Source organism: Macaca fascicularis, chromosome 6 (assembly GCF_037993035.2).
Source record: "Macaca fascicularis isolate 582-1 chromosome 6, T2T-MFA8v1.1".
In the NCBI taxonomy this organism is placed as follows: domain Eukaryota; kingdom Metazoa; phylum Chordata; class Mammalia; order Primates; family Cercopithecidae; genus Macaca; species Macaca fascicularis.
Window position 1 is genome coordinate 151,009,365 of NC_088380.1, and position 16,971 is coordinate 151,026,335.

Below are 16,971 nucleotides of genomic sequence, written 5' to 3' on the forward strand. Positions count from 1 at the left end.
AAATATGTAATCATGTCATCTGCAAACAGGGATAATTTGACTTCCTCTTTTCCTAATTGAATACTCTTTATTTCCTTCTGCTGCCTCATTGCCCTGGCCAGAAGTTCCAACACTATGTTGAATAGGAGTGGTGAGAGAGGGCACCCCTGTCATGTGCCAGTTTTCAAAGACAATGCTTCCAATTTTTGCCCATTCAGTATGATATTGGCAGTGGGTTTGTCATAAATAGATCTTATTATTTTGAGATACGTCCCATCAATACCTAGTTTATTGAGAGTTTTTAGCCTGAAAGGCTGTTGAATTTTGTTGAAGGCCTTTTCTGCATCTATTGAGGTAATCATGTGATTTTTGTCTTTGGTTCTGTTTATATGGTGGATTACGTTTATTGATTTGATTATGTTGAACCAGCTTTGCATCCCAGGGAAGAAGCCAACTTAATTGTGGCGGGCAAGCTTTTAGATGTGCTGCTGAATTTAGTTTGCCAGTATTTTATTGAGGACTTTGCATCAATGTTCATCAGGGATATTGGTCTAAAATTCTCTCTTTTTTTTTTGTTGTGTCTCTGCCAGCCTTTGGTATCAGGATGATGCTGGCCTCATAAAATGAGTTAGGGAGGATTCCCTCTTTTTCTATGGTTTGGAATAGTTTCAGAAGGAATAGTACTAGCTCCTCTTTGTACCTCTGGTAGAATTCGGCTGTGAATCCGTCTGGTCCTGTAGTTTTTTTGGCTGGTAGGCTATTAATTATTGCCTCAATTTCAGAGTCTGTTATTGGTCTATTCAGGGATTCAACTTCTTCCTGGTTGGCAGGGTGTATATGTCCAGGAATTTCTTCTAGATTTTCTAGTTTATTTGCATAGAGGTGTTTATAGTATTCTCTGATGGTAGTTTGTATTTCTGTGGGATCGGTGGTGATATCCCTTTTATCATTTTTTCCTGTGTCTATTTGATTCTTCTCTTTTTTATTCTTTGTTATTCTTTCTAGTGGTCTATCAATTTTGTCGATCTTTTCAAAAAACCAGCCCCTGGATTCATTGATTTTTTTGAAGGGTTTTTTTGTGTGTGTGTCTCCATCTCCTTCAGTTCTGCTCTGATCTTAGTTATTTCTTTTTTTTCTTTTGGTGTAAAAGGCAAATTTTACTTTTTAATTTCTTTAAATTTTATTTTTAATTGACAATTATATATATGGGGTATATAATGTTTTGACACATGTATAAATTATGGAATGATCACATCAAGGTAATTAGCCTATGTCACCTGAAATATTTACCATATCTTTGTGGCGACAACATTTATTTTTCATTTTTTTATTTTATTTTACTTTTTTGGAGACAGAGTTTGGCTCTGTTGCGCACGTTAGAGTACAGTGGCACGATCTTGGCTCGTTATTATTTCTTGTCTTCTGCTAGCTTTTGAATGTGTTTGCTCTTGCTTCTCTAGTTCTTTTAACTGTGATGTTAGGGTGTCAATTTTAGACCTTTCCTGCTTTCTCTTGTGGGCATTTAGTACTATAAATTTCCCTCTACACACTGCTTTAAATGTGTCCCAGAGATTCTGGTATGTTGTGTCTTTGTTCTCATTGGTTTCAAAGAACATCTTTATTTCTGCCTTCATTTCGTTATGTACCCAGTAGTCATTCAGGCGCAGGTTATTCAGTTTCCATGTAGTTGAGTGGTTTTGAGTGAGTTTCTTAATCCTGAGTTCTACTTTGATTGCACTGTGGTCTGAGAGACAGTTTGTTATAATTTCTGTTTTTACATTTGCTGAGGAGTGCTTTACTTCCAACTATGTGGTCAGTGTTGGAATAAGTGCGATGTGGTGCTGAGAAGAATGTATATTCTTTTGATTTGGGGTGGAGAGTTCTGTATATGTCTATTAGTTCTGCTTGGTGCAGACCTGAGTTCAATTCCTGGATATCCTTGTTAACTGTCTGCCTCATTGATCTGTCCAGTGTTGACAGTGAGGTGAAACTTAAACAAATTTACAAGAAAAAAAATCAAACAACCCCATCAAAAAGTGGGCAAATGATATGAACAGACACTTCTCAAAAGAAGACATTTATGCAGCCAACAGACACATGAAAAAATGCTCATCATCACTGGCCATCAGAGAAATGCAAATCAAAATCACAATGAGACACCATCTCACACCAGTTAGAATGGTTATCATTAAGAAGTCAGGAAACAACAGGTGCTGGAGAGGATGTGGAGAAATAGGAACACTTTTACACTGTTGGTGGGGCTGTAAACTAGTTCAATCACTCTGGAAGACAGTGTGGTGATTCCTCAAGGATCTAGAACTAGAAATACCATTTGACCCAGCCATCCCATTACTGGGTATATACCCAAAGGTTTATAAATAATACTGCTATAAAGACACATGCACACGTATATTTATTGCAGCACTATTCACAATAGCAAAGACTTGGAACCAACTCAAATGTCCATCAATCATAGACTGGATTGAAAAAATGTGGCACATATACACCATGGAATACCATGCAGCCATATAAAAGGATGGGTTCATGTCCTTTGTTGGGACATAGATGAAGCTGGAAACCATCATTCTGAGCAAACTATCACAAGGACATAAAATCAAACACTGCATGTTCTCACTCATAGGTGGGAATTGAACAATGAGAACACTTGGACACAGGGTGGGGAACATCACGGACCAGGGCCTGTCATGGGGTGGGGGAAGTGGGGAGGGATACCATTAGGAGATACACCTAATGTAAATGATGAGTTAATGGGTGCAGCACACCAACATGGCACATGTACACATATGTAACAAACCTGCAAATGAACCCTAGAACTTAAAGTATAAAAAAAAAACCCCACATTTAAATAAAATTAAAATATCTGATAAAAAAAGAAAGTCATTCAACTTCACTCACCTAGTAAGGAGTAGAACTGGAATTTGAACCCAGGCAGCCGAACTCCAGAAATTTATTTCATCAGCTATGTCTCCAATGTATAATTTAAGTGAGCTTTTCTGAAACATTCCATAGTTGAGTTATTAAAGCAGCCACAGGAACAATTGACGATCTGGTAACTGAAGTCTTCCCTACTCTGGAATCAGGTTGGTCACCCCATTGCCTTCTTGGCAGCATTCCAGATCCCCCTCTCCCATTTTTTTTTATTCAGGGGGTGGCATAGACGCAGGGAGAATCTGGCTCAACAAGTGCTAATTGATAGTGTTACCATAAGGAAAAAGCAGTAGGAAGCTCTGTCAGGAAGGCAAAGGCTTGAACATAATATGTTCTATTAAAATGCTTTCTCATGAGTTACTAATGAAAGTCAAGAAACTGGTATTTCCTTATTTGATCAGGTCCCCTGTTAAGGATTGATTGAACACACACGTTTGCCAACTTACTGAAAATAACTTGAAGTGTCATTAAATGAATTTCCACAGATTACAATTTCAATCTGCCCTATCTCTTTGTTTATAGCCATTATTTTCTGGGTTACTGCAGGGAATGCTCTCTCTCTCCAATAGATCTAATAGAAACAGGAAGATATCCTGCTGAATTTATAGAAATCCTTTTCTCTAGCTTGTGTAAATGTCCTTAGCTCAGTTGCCTATTGTTTTTGAGATTTTTTTGTGTATGATGTTTATGGTTTAGCTATGTGTCTTGGAAATCAATTCCTTTTTTAGTGATAAGCCTATATAATTTTTGCATGCTGTCTCTGCAGTGGGGCCATTGTATAGGTGAAAAAAGGTAACTTTATAGTAAGGTCTTCCTGAAATGTTAACAATAAAATTGCATTGGATAAGATAAAAGTCCTAAGTTATGTCAAATTCTACATTAAAGTGGATTCTGTTTTAATGAGACATTGTTGTGTTGAGGATGGATGTGTTGGAAAATAAATTAACTGAAGTACCCAATAAGCTATTATCAATGCAATTAGGAAAAATATTTGTCTCCAGTTTTATCATTTATACCTTCAAAGCCAATTGGTTTCTGCTTGGTTATTGGTATGACCGTCACAAAGTGATACAATATGCTTTGATTACTTTTAATCAAATCTTGATTTCCAGGAATAATAAAGTAGTTCTGTGCAGTTTCTTTTCCAAATTGGAATTAAGTCAATTGGTTTCTCAGGGCGACCTCATCCACACAATTCTTTTATATGTGGGGCCAGTGCTTGATGGTCTCCCAGATGTAATTGTTGCTTAGCCCAGGGCCTGTGCGTAGGTAAACTCAACAAAGGACTCTCGACACAGGTAGACTGATGGATGAATGAATGGATGGGAGAGCTACAAGAGATATTAATTTATCTTTAAAGAAGAGACCCTGAGTAATGGGAATAACATATACAAAATTCTGGATATGTATAGACAGAAACAATCTAGTTTTTTCCATTTTCCTGGGAGTCAACAGAGCAACCTCACCAGTAGCTAAGATAATACAAATTATATCAACAATTAGAATATATTCGTATTGTAGAGTTGGCATAGCAAAATACCACAGATTGGGTGGCTTAAATAGCAAAAATTTATTTTCCGATAGTCCTAAAGGCTGGAAGTCCGAGATCAAAGTACCAGCAGAATGGGTCCCTCCTGGGGTCTCTCTTCCTTAGCTTGAAAGAGCCAACTGTGCCATGTAAGGCCCGCTGTGTCCCTACATGGCATTTTCTCTATGCACGCACATCCCCGATGTCTCTTTCTCTTCTTATAAGGACATCAGGCATATTGGCTTAGGAACCCACCTTTTTAACTTCATTTAACCTCAATCACCTCTTTAACGATTCTATCCCCAAATATAGTCACATTCTGAAATTATGACTTCAACATATAAATTTAGGGGGTTGGATCACAATTCAGTCCATAACAATGAAATACCTTTTTATTAACTATAATGGGTCTAAAGAGGATAATATCACATGGTAACAAGATTGGAGAAATGGGCTTTCTCATTAACTTCTAATCAAATTGTGAATTGCTATAATTTGGGGGGTTGAAAGAGTAATCTGAAAATATCTGTGAAAGTAAAAATATATGTTGTTGACATAGATACTCTAAATGCAGAAGTTTATCTACAGTAATAAACGTACTTATTGATAATATAACTCCATCTATGGTTTGTTATCAGATGAAAATAATAGGAAACAACCCAAATTTCAATAAACTGGGGAAGTAGAATAAATTACAATATATCCATTGTGTGAAATAGTATATGACTTCAAAGGGAGTGAGTTAGATCTCTATCAAATGACCTACAGAGACATCTTATATGAATTGGAATATGAGAAAGAAACTTGCACAGTACGTATCTGATATTCACCGTCTTTAAAATGAATAAACTACTCTAAACAAAATATATGTCTGAATGGGCAATGGGTAGCAACATTTCTTAACTTGAGTTGGGAATGTAAGTGAAAAACATTTTTTAATGTTTATTTATTGGTTAAATTTCTAAAAATTATGATCACTTAAGCATTAAATTTTTAGAAAAAATAATTATCTTTCTCTCATATTGTTCACAATATGCTTCTTCTTGGATCACTTATGTTTCTTTAAGAATATCTCTCAGTGTTACATACTTCCTGTTTTGATTGTCAATATTCTTGTCCATGTTTGATCTCTGTGTTTGACTTTGATCTTCACAGGGGAGAGGACTGGTCTGATTCATTGTTTATTCTCTTTAACCCTTTTCTGTAGAATTTATGGCACCTAATAGGCACTTAACAACCATGGATATGGCCAAATACAAGTTAAAATTCCTTGCTTCCTCTAGAAAATAGAAGTCTTGTATTAAGTCTGGGAATAAATATGAAGAATATCTTCTTTGAAATATTCACAAGCTATGTAATGAAGAATATTACTTTCACAGGTTGTTAAACAGTGTTGATTGATTAAAAAGACTTCTCTTGTGAAGCATTTTTGGGAAAGACTGGGATAAATAAAGTTAACAAAGTATCTCTACTGTTCATTATTTGAATTTGAATATATGAGTATTATTTTTGAATATTCAAATTGAGCATATAGAATGAAATGTTTGATAAACTTCTTTTACCACAGAGCACTTTTCTTTTCTGAGTCTCTCTCAGGACTATGGGATGCTCTTTGTGAAGTGCTACTTTTGTTTTCCATATTCTGGTTTTATAGATAAAACACCAAGGTCTGATGAAGACTCACTGAAAGCATATTCTAAGTTTGGCTAGAAGGCTAATCCTAAGAAAACAAATAAAGAGGGAACTGCTAATGACAAATTTGGACAACTTAGTAATTTTTTCCATGGCTGAACACACAAATGATAATTTTGCAAAGCTGTGCTCCAGACTCAGGGAATTACACAGAATTACTTGTGTATTCAAATGCCAATCTTTACATCTTTCAGGAAATGTCTTACTCTTTCAAGCCAGATTATATTTTCCCCCGCTTTTATTGATGGACATAAAACAACCAGTAATTGAAGCTGTCTTGATCACAGAGGGTATCATTTTGCATTATCTAAAGGTTATGGTATATACATTCCATCTTAGTTCTAAAATTGATGATATTATTGAACAAGCTCATTTGAGTTCCCTTCATTATTTTTAGTCATTACCCATGCCAAATCAAGTTAAGACTTGCTTACAGATGTTTTACTTAATGATGATAATAATGACAATTCCATTTACTGAGCATTTACTTGAACCAGGAACTTTACATATGGAATCTCATTCATCTTGACAATAACTCTGTTAAGTACTGTGGTAGCTGGCCTCTTTGATGGCTCCCACTGGACCTCACCTCCTGATGTTCATACCCTCTGTAATGCCTTGGCACTTTGAATCAGTGTTGGTGTGTGTGTGCAATGGAATATGGTAGAACTGATGGCATGTGATTTATAAAGCTGGGTAAAAAAAGGCATTATAACTTCTGCCTTGGTTTTTGAATAATTCACTCCAGGGAAGCTACCAGTAATGTCATAAGCAGCCTTACAAGAGATCATGTTGGGAGGAGCTAAAGCTTCCAGCCAATAGCCAGCACCAACTTCTGAGGCATGTGAATGACTCATCTTGGAAGCAGGTTCTCCAGCCCCTATCCAGCTTTAAACAACTGTAGCCTCAGTTTGCATCTCACTACAATTTTATGAGCACTCCCTGGACCAAACCACACAGTCAGGCTATTCCCATGACCCATAAAAACTGTTAGAAATAAAAAAAAAATTACTATCATTTAAAGCAACTAGGTTTTGCAATTATCTGTTATATAGCAGCAGATAATCAACATAGGTACTATTTTCTCATTTTACAAATGATGAAGCAAAGACATTTTAATCTGTTTGAAATCTTACATATAGTAAGTTGTGATGCTAGGATTTGAATCCAGGCCTTTTAAACTAAAATTTAAATCCTTTTTTACTCATGATCATATTCTTACTTCCTATGACTCAAATATCACTAAGACTCTATCTAATTTATATAATGAAGTGTAGCTTTGCACCTTAATTGTCTCCCTGTGTTCCAGATATTACAAACTCTTTATTTAAAATCCCATTCATTTGTTTATCAAACATTTATAAAATATTTACCATATATCTGTGGATACAGACATAAGAATGGGTACCTGCACTCAAGAATCTCATAGTTCAGTTATCTATGTCCTGTAACACATTTCATATGTCAAAGCCTTTCATTATTATATGTATATTTTATGGATTACCACAATGCTTATTCTGTCTTTTTTATTTCATTGTTAATATATGACTAATAGCATCTTCTATTTTGTAGCATGAAATTCCAGGTCGGTTATTTAAATGATATAAAATATTGCTATACTACCTTGAAGTTAAATGATCTTCATTTTCTCTGCATTTTATAATAGTTCTATCCTAAATCTTTACAAAAATTTCATTATTTGGTTGAGGGAATATTTGCATAATTATTAGCATATAATCTAGTGTAATAGTTTTCATGATTTTCACTGGTGCAGCTAATCTAAACAGGATGTTTAACAAAAGTGGACTGCATCAGACAATTAAAGAAGGGAATTCTGAAAAGCGAGACAACATGATATTGTTTGTCCTGACAATCCTTCACTATGTTTATTATTGTAGAGATCATGTATTCAACTTGTGTCTGAATATCCTCTTTTAGGAATATCTCAAGCTAGATAATTTGCATTTTTTTCTCTTTAAAATTTCAATGTTAGAATTATCAGCAAGGCATAGGATATTAATTGAAGCTAATAACAGCTTGTAAATTTGGGTTTGCAAATAATATATTCTATTTAGTATATAGTTAGATATGCACAGGAGAAACCTCCTACAAATATTTTTCTTATTTTATCAGTAAAATACAGAACAATTCTAAAAAATAATTCCTAATAGTGCCTTAGATTGCTGTATGATACCTAATATTGGATGATTCTGGAGCCCAACCCTATGTCTCCTTATTAGAACCCTGGCTCCATTGCTTGCTAACTCTCTCTCTATAGCAGGTATGGCTAATTAGGAACACAGAACCAGTGTGAGTATTAGGGAGTAGGAAGTATACTTTATCTAATTGTAGGTGAATATGGGGAAGAAAAGGTCCAACAAAGATCAGAGAAACATCATTTGCATAGATGAACCAGTGTGGGGCAGATAGATGAGTTGGAGACTGCAAGAAGCTAAGCATATACAGCTATTGGAGTGGAACTGTGAAGAAGGAGAAGTCTATAAATGGTTACTGACTCTGCAGGTATTGCTACAGTGAGATTTCAGTGAAGCATCTAATTGTAGGCCTGGAGTTACTGCTAGATCCCAGTCAGGAGGAAGACCTGGACTAAGATGGAAAAAGCTAGAATAAATGCTTTGCATTTCTTCCAATCAATAGGGACCTCCAAAGTAAAATAGCAGCTGATTCACTTTCTCTTCAAAATAATAGGAGTGTGTCTTATGAACAACGTTAACCAGGAGCCATACATGGAAAGGAGTTCTGAGAAATATAGTTCCAAGATAACTAAATTGACATGGTACAAAACCAACATTTTGTGTGACCTTAGGTAAATTAGTTATACTCTCTGAACATGTTTTTTTTTTTTTTTCTTTTCATCTGTAACAGGGGAGTTGAAAATAGGACTTATACTGCAGCATTATTTTAAGGACTGAATGATGTGCTTTGTGTAAAGCATTTTTACAGTGCCTAGCACAAGCTGAAAGCTCAACCCTCTTAGTGATTTTTATTTTCATACCTCTATTCTCTTGTCAGTAGCTGAATATACCCCCTGCAGTATTACTCCATTCATCTGTGTTTATCTTTACCCTTGGGATTTTTGAGGTTGTGTCAAATTTAATTAAGCAAACATTCAGAGATAAGATATTCTACTGTCTAAGGTAGCTTTAGAGAAGGTTGTCCCACAAGTTCAGAAGGGGAGTATTCACATTGAAAAACTAATTCTTTATTCTCCAGTTTGGCAGTTCATAGAGGATGAAACATGTTCACTAACCTGTAACTGTAGACACTGGAAAATATTCTAATCTCTGAAGTGTGTCTGTGCCTCACACAAAAGAGTGAATATTTGGATAGAAGATCTGCTTAATGCGTTGTCATAGTCACTCCATGCAAGATGACCGCTTTCTGCTTTTCTGGGGTATATTCATGCTGCTAATAATCTGTCTTCCCTACTGTGCCCAGTATGAGGAGGGTGTTGGCTCAGTGCTCTTTTAGCCGCTCCCAATTTTGTTAGTGTGACTAGACCAGGCAGCACAGATCTCCAGGGATGAATTAAACTTAAGTTTATTCAGATGCTCCTGCTTTCTAAAGGCTGACTTTATTGTAACTGCAGGTAGTGCCCACAGAAATTTAAATTTAATGCTAACAGTAACCCTCCCACCAGTCAGAATACTGAGGCAGGGGTGACCCTCCATTGTTTGAACCTACTAATGCAATGGTTCTTGTGGTTGTCCTACTCAGGCTGAACTATCTAAGACAGTTATAGCAACAGACATCTAAAAAGACACCAATGTTATATTGGAAAAAAGTAGTTTCAAACTTTAAACACTGAGAAACTGAAATCTAGGGACCCAAGAAGAGCAGTGGAGTGAAAGTACATAGAGGACAGAGGCTACTGTGCATGCTTTGTGTGTTTTGATTTATCAATAAGTGTGCAGTGTGTAGGTGAACCATGAATAGGGCACCTAGAATTGCTTCATCTATAAAGTAATTCCATTGCTAGTGTTCCATTCGTACCACAGCTAGAAGACAGAGGTGAAAACCTCCCTTGAGATTTAGGTAGTAGTTCATCTTCTAAAAGCCTTTCTTCCTTTATACCTTGCCACTAATTCAATCTTAATCTCTCCTCCCACCTTTCCACCTTTCCAATCTGAGTTGATAGAATTCCAACTTACTTGGTATTTGTTCCCCTCCTTTCCTTCCTTTCTTTCCTTTCCTTCCCTTCTTTCCCTTCCCTTTCCTTCCCCTTTCCTTCCTTCCTTCTTTCCTTCTTTCCTTCCTTCCTTCCTTCCTCTTTCTTTCCTTCCTTCCTTCCTTCCTTCTTTCCTTCTTTCTTTTCTCTCTTTTCTCTCTTTCTCTCTTTCTCTCTTTCTCTCTTTCTTTCTTTCCTTCTTACAGAGTTTTACTCTGTCACCAGGTTGGAGTGCAGTAGCATGATCTCAGCTCACTGCAACCTCCGCCTCCTGGGTTCAAGTGATCCTCCTGCCTCAGCCTCCCAAGTAGCTGGGACTACAGGCACACACCACCACACCCAGCTAATTTTTGTTTTTTTTAGTAGAGACGGAGTTTCACCGTGTTGGCCAAGATGGTCTCAATCTCTTGACCTCGTGGTCTGCCCACCTCAGCCTCCCAAAGTGCTGGAATTACATGTTGTTCAGTTCTTATACATGGATCATACTATACATTTGCAAGCCTTGCTTACATTTTCTCACATAATGTCTAATTCTTTTACCTACATTGTCATGTACTACAGTGTAAGAACTAGCTCTATAGGTCAACTGAATTGTAGTCTACTCTAGTGTAAGGATTGCCACTCTGTATGCCAACTGTATGCTAATCTACTTCATTGTAAGGTCTAGGTTTCACAGCTCAAACATATGTAATTCACTTCAGTGTATAGAACTACAGTTCCATAGGTCAACTGCATTATAATCCACAGCAGTGGAAGGGATAGAGGCTCATAGCTCAACTTGTAGTTTTCTCCAGTGCACCAACTATAGCACCACACCTATAGTACGTTACATTATAGTTATGTACAAAGTATATACTGGACACATTTTGAAATAATTAATTTATGGATGATCTAATAATCCTTGAACATTAATATCTTTCTCAACAAATCAGCTTGCCTATGCAAAGCCTCATGGCATTATTAGATAATCTATGGAGCTCTGATATTGCATGAACACATTTAGGTTTCAGATTCTGGAGTCTAAAATGGTTACCGAAATTGTTACTACCACTTGCAATGTCAAGAGCTGACTTCATAAGTAAGATTCAGATTCTGATGTGGACTTGCAGAAGGTAAAACTATAATGACAGCAATATTTAAAAAACACATGATAATTAGATTCCTTATTTGTTTATGTCTAGAAGAATCTATTCACTAGATCTGATCTTAGTTAACAGGCTTCAGGTAGCATCTGTGATTACTTATAATCAGGTTTGCATTGTTTAATTGGAAACTTTAGCTCTTATTTGTTTGATTATAGGTATTGAACTAGTAAAATGTTAAAGTGAAGGTAGATGTCTTTACTGATCCTCAGCATGTGGATATAAAATAGAAAAGCTCTATCAATCAATTAGACGTTTCTGGAACCAGCTGTACACACAATGCCAAATAACTGAATGGTTAGAAACATCTGGCTAATTGACAGAATCTTCTTTTAAACATCTAGACGTTTGATAACATGTTGACTTGATGAACACAGAAACCACTCTCGATATTTGGGGCTTGAAAAATTATCTTCACTTAATAGAACCAAGAATGTGAATCAAGATGACCTATATGACAACTTGAAAGCTTTGAAATTAGAAAAATAATTTGTACTTAGTCAAGATCAGATTTTAGGCTCTTTAAAATATTTATAGGAAAACAAAAGATTCGCAGTATGAAAGACTAACCTTAAAAACGATTTCCTCTTCTACTCCAGGTTTCTCATCAGTTAAGGAGTGAAAATTGTATCAAATTCAGTCAAAGAGAGTGAAATGGCTATATAATCAATACATTATCATTAATCACTAAAGTACAAAACTGATGTACCTTTGCTTCCAAACTCTTCCTCCTTTTTTGTTGTTAGGAGTATGAGCTGTTTTATTAGTCATCAAGGCTCCAACTGCCCATGCCAACTTTAATGTCTTCCTCTTCTTTGTCCTTACTGTTCAGCCAGTGGACAAGTGCTTTCTCTTGTGTCAGCTTTATAGATACTTCTCTAATCTATCATTTTTCTCTCCCATTAAAGTTCAAGTTCAGATCATATAACCTATTTCTCCAAAACAGTATTCAACTCCTTTTTAATTAAAGGGTAATGGATGCCTTTTGTTAAAAACAAATTCAAATCAAACAAAAATGCACAAAGTAAAAATGGAACATTTCCTTTCCATCAATCTCCCTGCTCAACTGTAGTAATCATTAGCAATGTTTATTTTCTGATTTTACTATGCCCATAAAATATATGTCCTTTATCTGTCAATATAACATGTAAATATCAATATCTCTATCATATGAAAATATTAGCTAATATTTATATTACAATTAATATGTGCCAGCAATTTGTTAAGTACTTCAAATAACTGTTTTGTGAAATCTCTGTAAAGTAAATACAGTACTCTTATCATCCTTGTTATACTATCTAATAAGTAGCTAAACCAGAATTCTGACCTTGCCTGTTTAACTCCAGAGCTTCAAAACTCTATCCTCACTCTACACAATGGTATCCTTTATTGTTTTTTAGTAAAACTGTGATGACACTGTAAAGTTTGTTTGCAACTTTCTTCTTTTTACTTAGGAAGATATTAGAGATATCTCTTCTTATATACAAATACCTCATTCTTTTAAATAGCCATATGGTATTCTACTGCACAGATGAATAATTACGTAGTTAAAAATTCCCCTGTTAATAGACATTTAAGATATTTTATCACTTTGTGATAAATATTTTTTGTATAGTTGTGCTTATGTTTTTTTTGGATAGATTGCTTAGAAAGTGATATGGTTTGGCTCTATGTCCCCACCCAAATCTCATGTTGAATTGTAATTCCCATTGTTGGAGGTGGGCCCTGGTGGGAGGTGATTGGATCATGGGGATGATTTCTAATGATTTACCGTCATCCTCCTAGTGCCCTCTCATGATACAGTTCTCATGACATCAGGTTATTTGAAAGCATGTAACACTTCCCCATTCACTCTCTCTCTTCCTCCACCACATGAAAATGTGCCTGCTTCCCTTTGCCTTCCACCATGATTGTAAGTTTCCTGAGGCCTCCCTAGCCTGTAGAACTGTGAACCAATTAAACCTCTTTTATTTATAAATTACGCAGTCTCTGGTTTGTCATAGCAGCGTGAGAACGGACTAATACAGAAGTAAAATTGTAATAGGGCCTTAACTTGTTTGTCCACCTCTGGTTTCTGCACTTGCAAGCTTGTCTTTCTCATTCCTTCCAGATTCATCAACATGGAGCATGTTCTGATCTCACCAGTTCTCTGCTGTGGATTTTCCACGACTTGTTTAATAAGGCATAAACACCTTGTCTTTTCTGGCTTTCAAAATGTTATATCCTTTAACCCCAACTCATTTCACTTAGCCCTCTTTTACCCACTCACTGCTTCAGTATTAACTATTCTTAGTACTGCCTTAGCCTGGAATCTCCTTTTCCTGTAACTTCTTGAGAATGATTTCTACTTATTTTCAAAATCTAGCACAATCATTACTTCCCATGTAAATTCTTCCCAGCTAGAAGTCATATCTCCATGGTCCCAATTTCCCAAAGCATCAAATTCATATCTGTTTGTAAGTAATTATTTTAGGAATAAATTTGCACTTAAACATGAAGCCCACTTTACTCTTTTCCTGAGCTCCTTTTTCCACTTAGAAGCCAAAGACACAAAATCGTTGAACATGAAAATTTGAGCTGCTTACTTTTCTGAAAAATAAATACTTACTGGCCTGGCGCGGTGGCTCACGCCTGTAATCCCAGCACTTTGGGAGGCGGAGGAGGGCGGATCCCGAGGTCAGGAGAGCGAGACTGTCCTGGCTAACACGGTGAAACCCCGTCTCTACTAAAAATACAGAAAATTAGCCGGGCGTGGTGGCGGGCGCCTGTAGTCCCAGCTACTCGGAAGCTGAGGCAGGAGAATGGCGTGAACCCGGGAGGCGGAGCTTGCAGTGAGCCGAGTTTGCGCCACTGCACTCCAGCCTGGGCGACAGAGTGAGACTCCGTCTCAAAACAAAAACAAAAACAAAAAAAAAACCCAAAAAACAAACAAACAAACAAAAACTTATAAAAACTGAAATATTGTGGTTGGTATCATATGTGCCTTCCATACAGGTTTTCATAGAAAATGCCTTAGTCTAACCGTCCCAATTTGAATAGAACAGCAGGTATAGAAACACACTGGACTTTGGTGATAAAACTGGTACAGTCTTGAGTAAAAAGGAAAAGTTTATCTTCTTAGGAGCCTTGGTGTACGGATTAATACCACTGCAATAACTTAAGTAAATATGTTGTTGGTCAGTCTGATAGACAGAATAATAACTCCATAAAGATATCTACCTCCTAATTCCAAGAACATGTGAATATGTAACTTTAAATGAGAAAAGCAGCTTTGCAGATGAGAATAAGGATCTCCAGATAGGGAAAGTATTTAGGATTTTTGAGTGGTGCAATGTAATTACAAGGGCTTCTATAAAAGGGAGGTAGAATGGTCAGAGGTAGAAAAGCCATTGTTGTTATAAAAGCAGGGAGAGATTTGAAGATGCAAAGCTACTGGCTTTGAAGATGGAGAAAGATGAGATGATCTAAGAAATCAAAGTGGCCTCTAGAAGCTGGAAAAGAAAATAAATTGATTGTCCCCTGGAGACTCCAGAAGAGACCAGCCCTGAAGTCTTAATGACTTTAGCCTACAGAGATTAATTGTGAGCTTCTGTTTTCCAACATTGTATAGTAGTAAAGTTTTGCCGCTTTAAGCCAATCAATTTGTGATCATTTTTATAGCAGCAATAAGAAACTAGATAAAGTCCAATTCACCGAAAAAAGAAAAAAGAAAGAAAATGCCACAGTCTACAATTCCTGATCTTAGGTGGTCATAGCCACTCCTCTCTTCTACACCCCCAAAAAACTAAACTGGAATAAACAGTTGATCTATGGCCAAGCAATCTGTATTCCAGTCAGTAAACTATTATCTATTTTCTGGAATAAAAATGGAGGCAAGCCAATCAGATTCTCTTTCAGAATTTAGAATTGAGAAACTGTGAAGATGAGATGTGATATGGAAGCAAAAAGATGCTATGAGTGTGCTAGAGCCAAACGTTTTAAGAAGGCCTAAAAGATGCACAGTGGAGCTGTGTATTTAAAGGATGGTCCCCAAATGCAGTTGGTATTACAGGAAGTCAAGTTTGCCCTTCATAATCCCTTACAGAGGTGTCACTTTGGGGACCAGGATACTGTGTCCTGAAAAATCCAAACATAGTGTGATGTTTCAATAGCTTTGGGAAAGATTATTGTTTCCTCAGCAAAGTACCAGAGGAAGGAGTTAGTTGGCTTGCCGTGTTTTATTGAAAATGCGTATCTTTAAATACTAGAATTATACTCAATGCAGTTAGATAATCACAGTATGTGAGGCACCTGGAAACTGAAGCTGACTGAGAGAACAACAGTTTCAAGATACTCATCTTATGCTCACTTCTCTCTGTGTGTGAGAAGCAGTTAGAGATGAATATGCATAAGATTAATCCATATATAATTTGGCTCCAGGATAGGGAAGAGAGGATGAAGCCTGTAAAGGGAGAAAATGGAGGAGTCATGCAGAGAGAAGCAGAGCCATCACAGAGGCTGTGGAGCACCAGAAGGGTACACAGGACAGCAGGCAGTCCCTCAAGTTGGCTCAGATCTGGACCACCACCGCTACTTTCTTCTCCAGTCCCTGTCTACCCTTACAGGAAACCCTTCTCTCTTAAGATAACACAAATCAACCTCTTGTTCATTGAAACTGAAATTATTCACTAGTCTGTGAAATGGTAAAGATATTGTTTCTCAATGTTTTCCAATAATTGGCTTGTATCTATGAAAATGCTTACAGGTGGAAACAGAACATCTGTAGAAAATGTTCTCCATTCTATGTTTTTCAGAGAAAGTATATATTGTCATTTCTAAACCTGTTATTTAAGCAATTGCAAAAGAAACCTGTTATTTAAACTAATGGAAAAGAAAGGCAATATAGAAATAGGACAAATAATTAGTGTTTAGACAAAGTGGTGTCATCTGCCATGTGTTTTTTGTATAATATGTAGCATATCCAGTATGTTTTGTGCTTCCAAAATTGCCTTTAAAGGTAGTTTAGAACAATTTTAGTATTTTCAGCCATATAAAAATTATGTTGGCTCGGTGCAGTAACTCATGCCTGTAATCCCAGCACTTTGGGAGGCCAAGGCAGGCGGATCACCTGAGGTCAGGAGTTCGACACTAGTCTGACCAACATGGAGAAACCCCATCTCTACTAAAAATACAAAATTAGCCGGGAATGGTGGCACATGCCTGTAATCCCAGCTACTTGGGAGGCTGAGGCAGGAGAATTGCTTGAACCCGGGAAGTGGAGGTTGCAGTGAGCCAAGATAGCACAGTCGCACTCCAGCCTGGGCAACAAGAGTGAAACTCCATCTCAAAAAAAAAAAAAAGTATTTTGTGTTCTGTTTTGCATATCATCGCAGACCAGCTTTGGCTGTAAAATAAAATGCTTTCACAATAATTTTTTATGGAAAGTAAATGCATAATTTCCAATTCTCAGATGATAGTTTATTTTGAATACATCCTGGTTCCTCCTTTTTGTG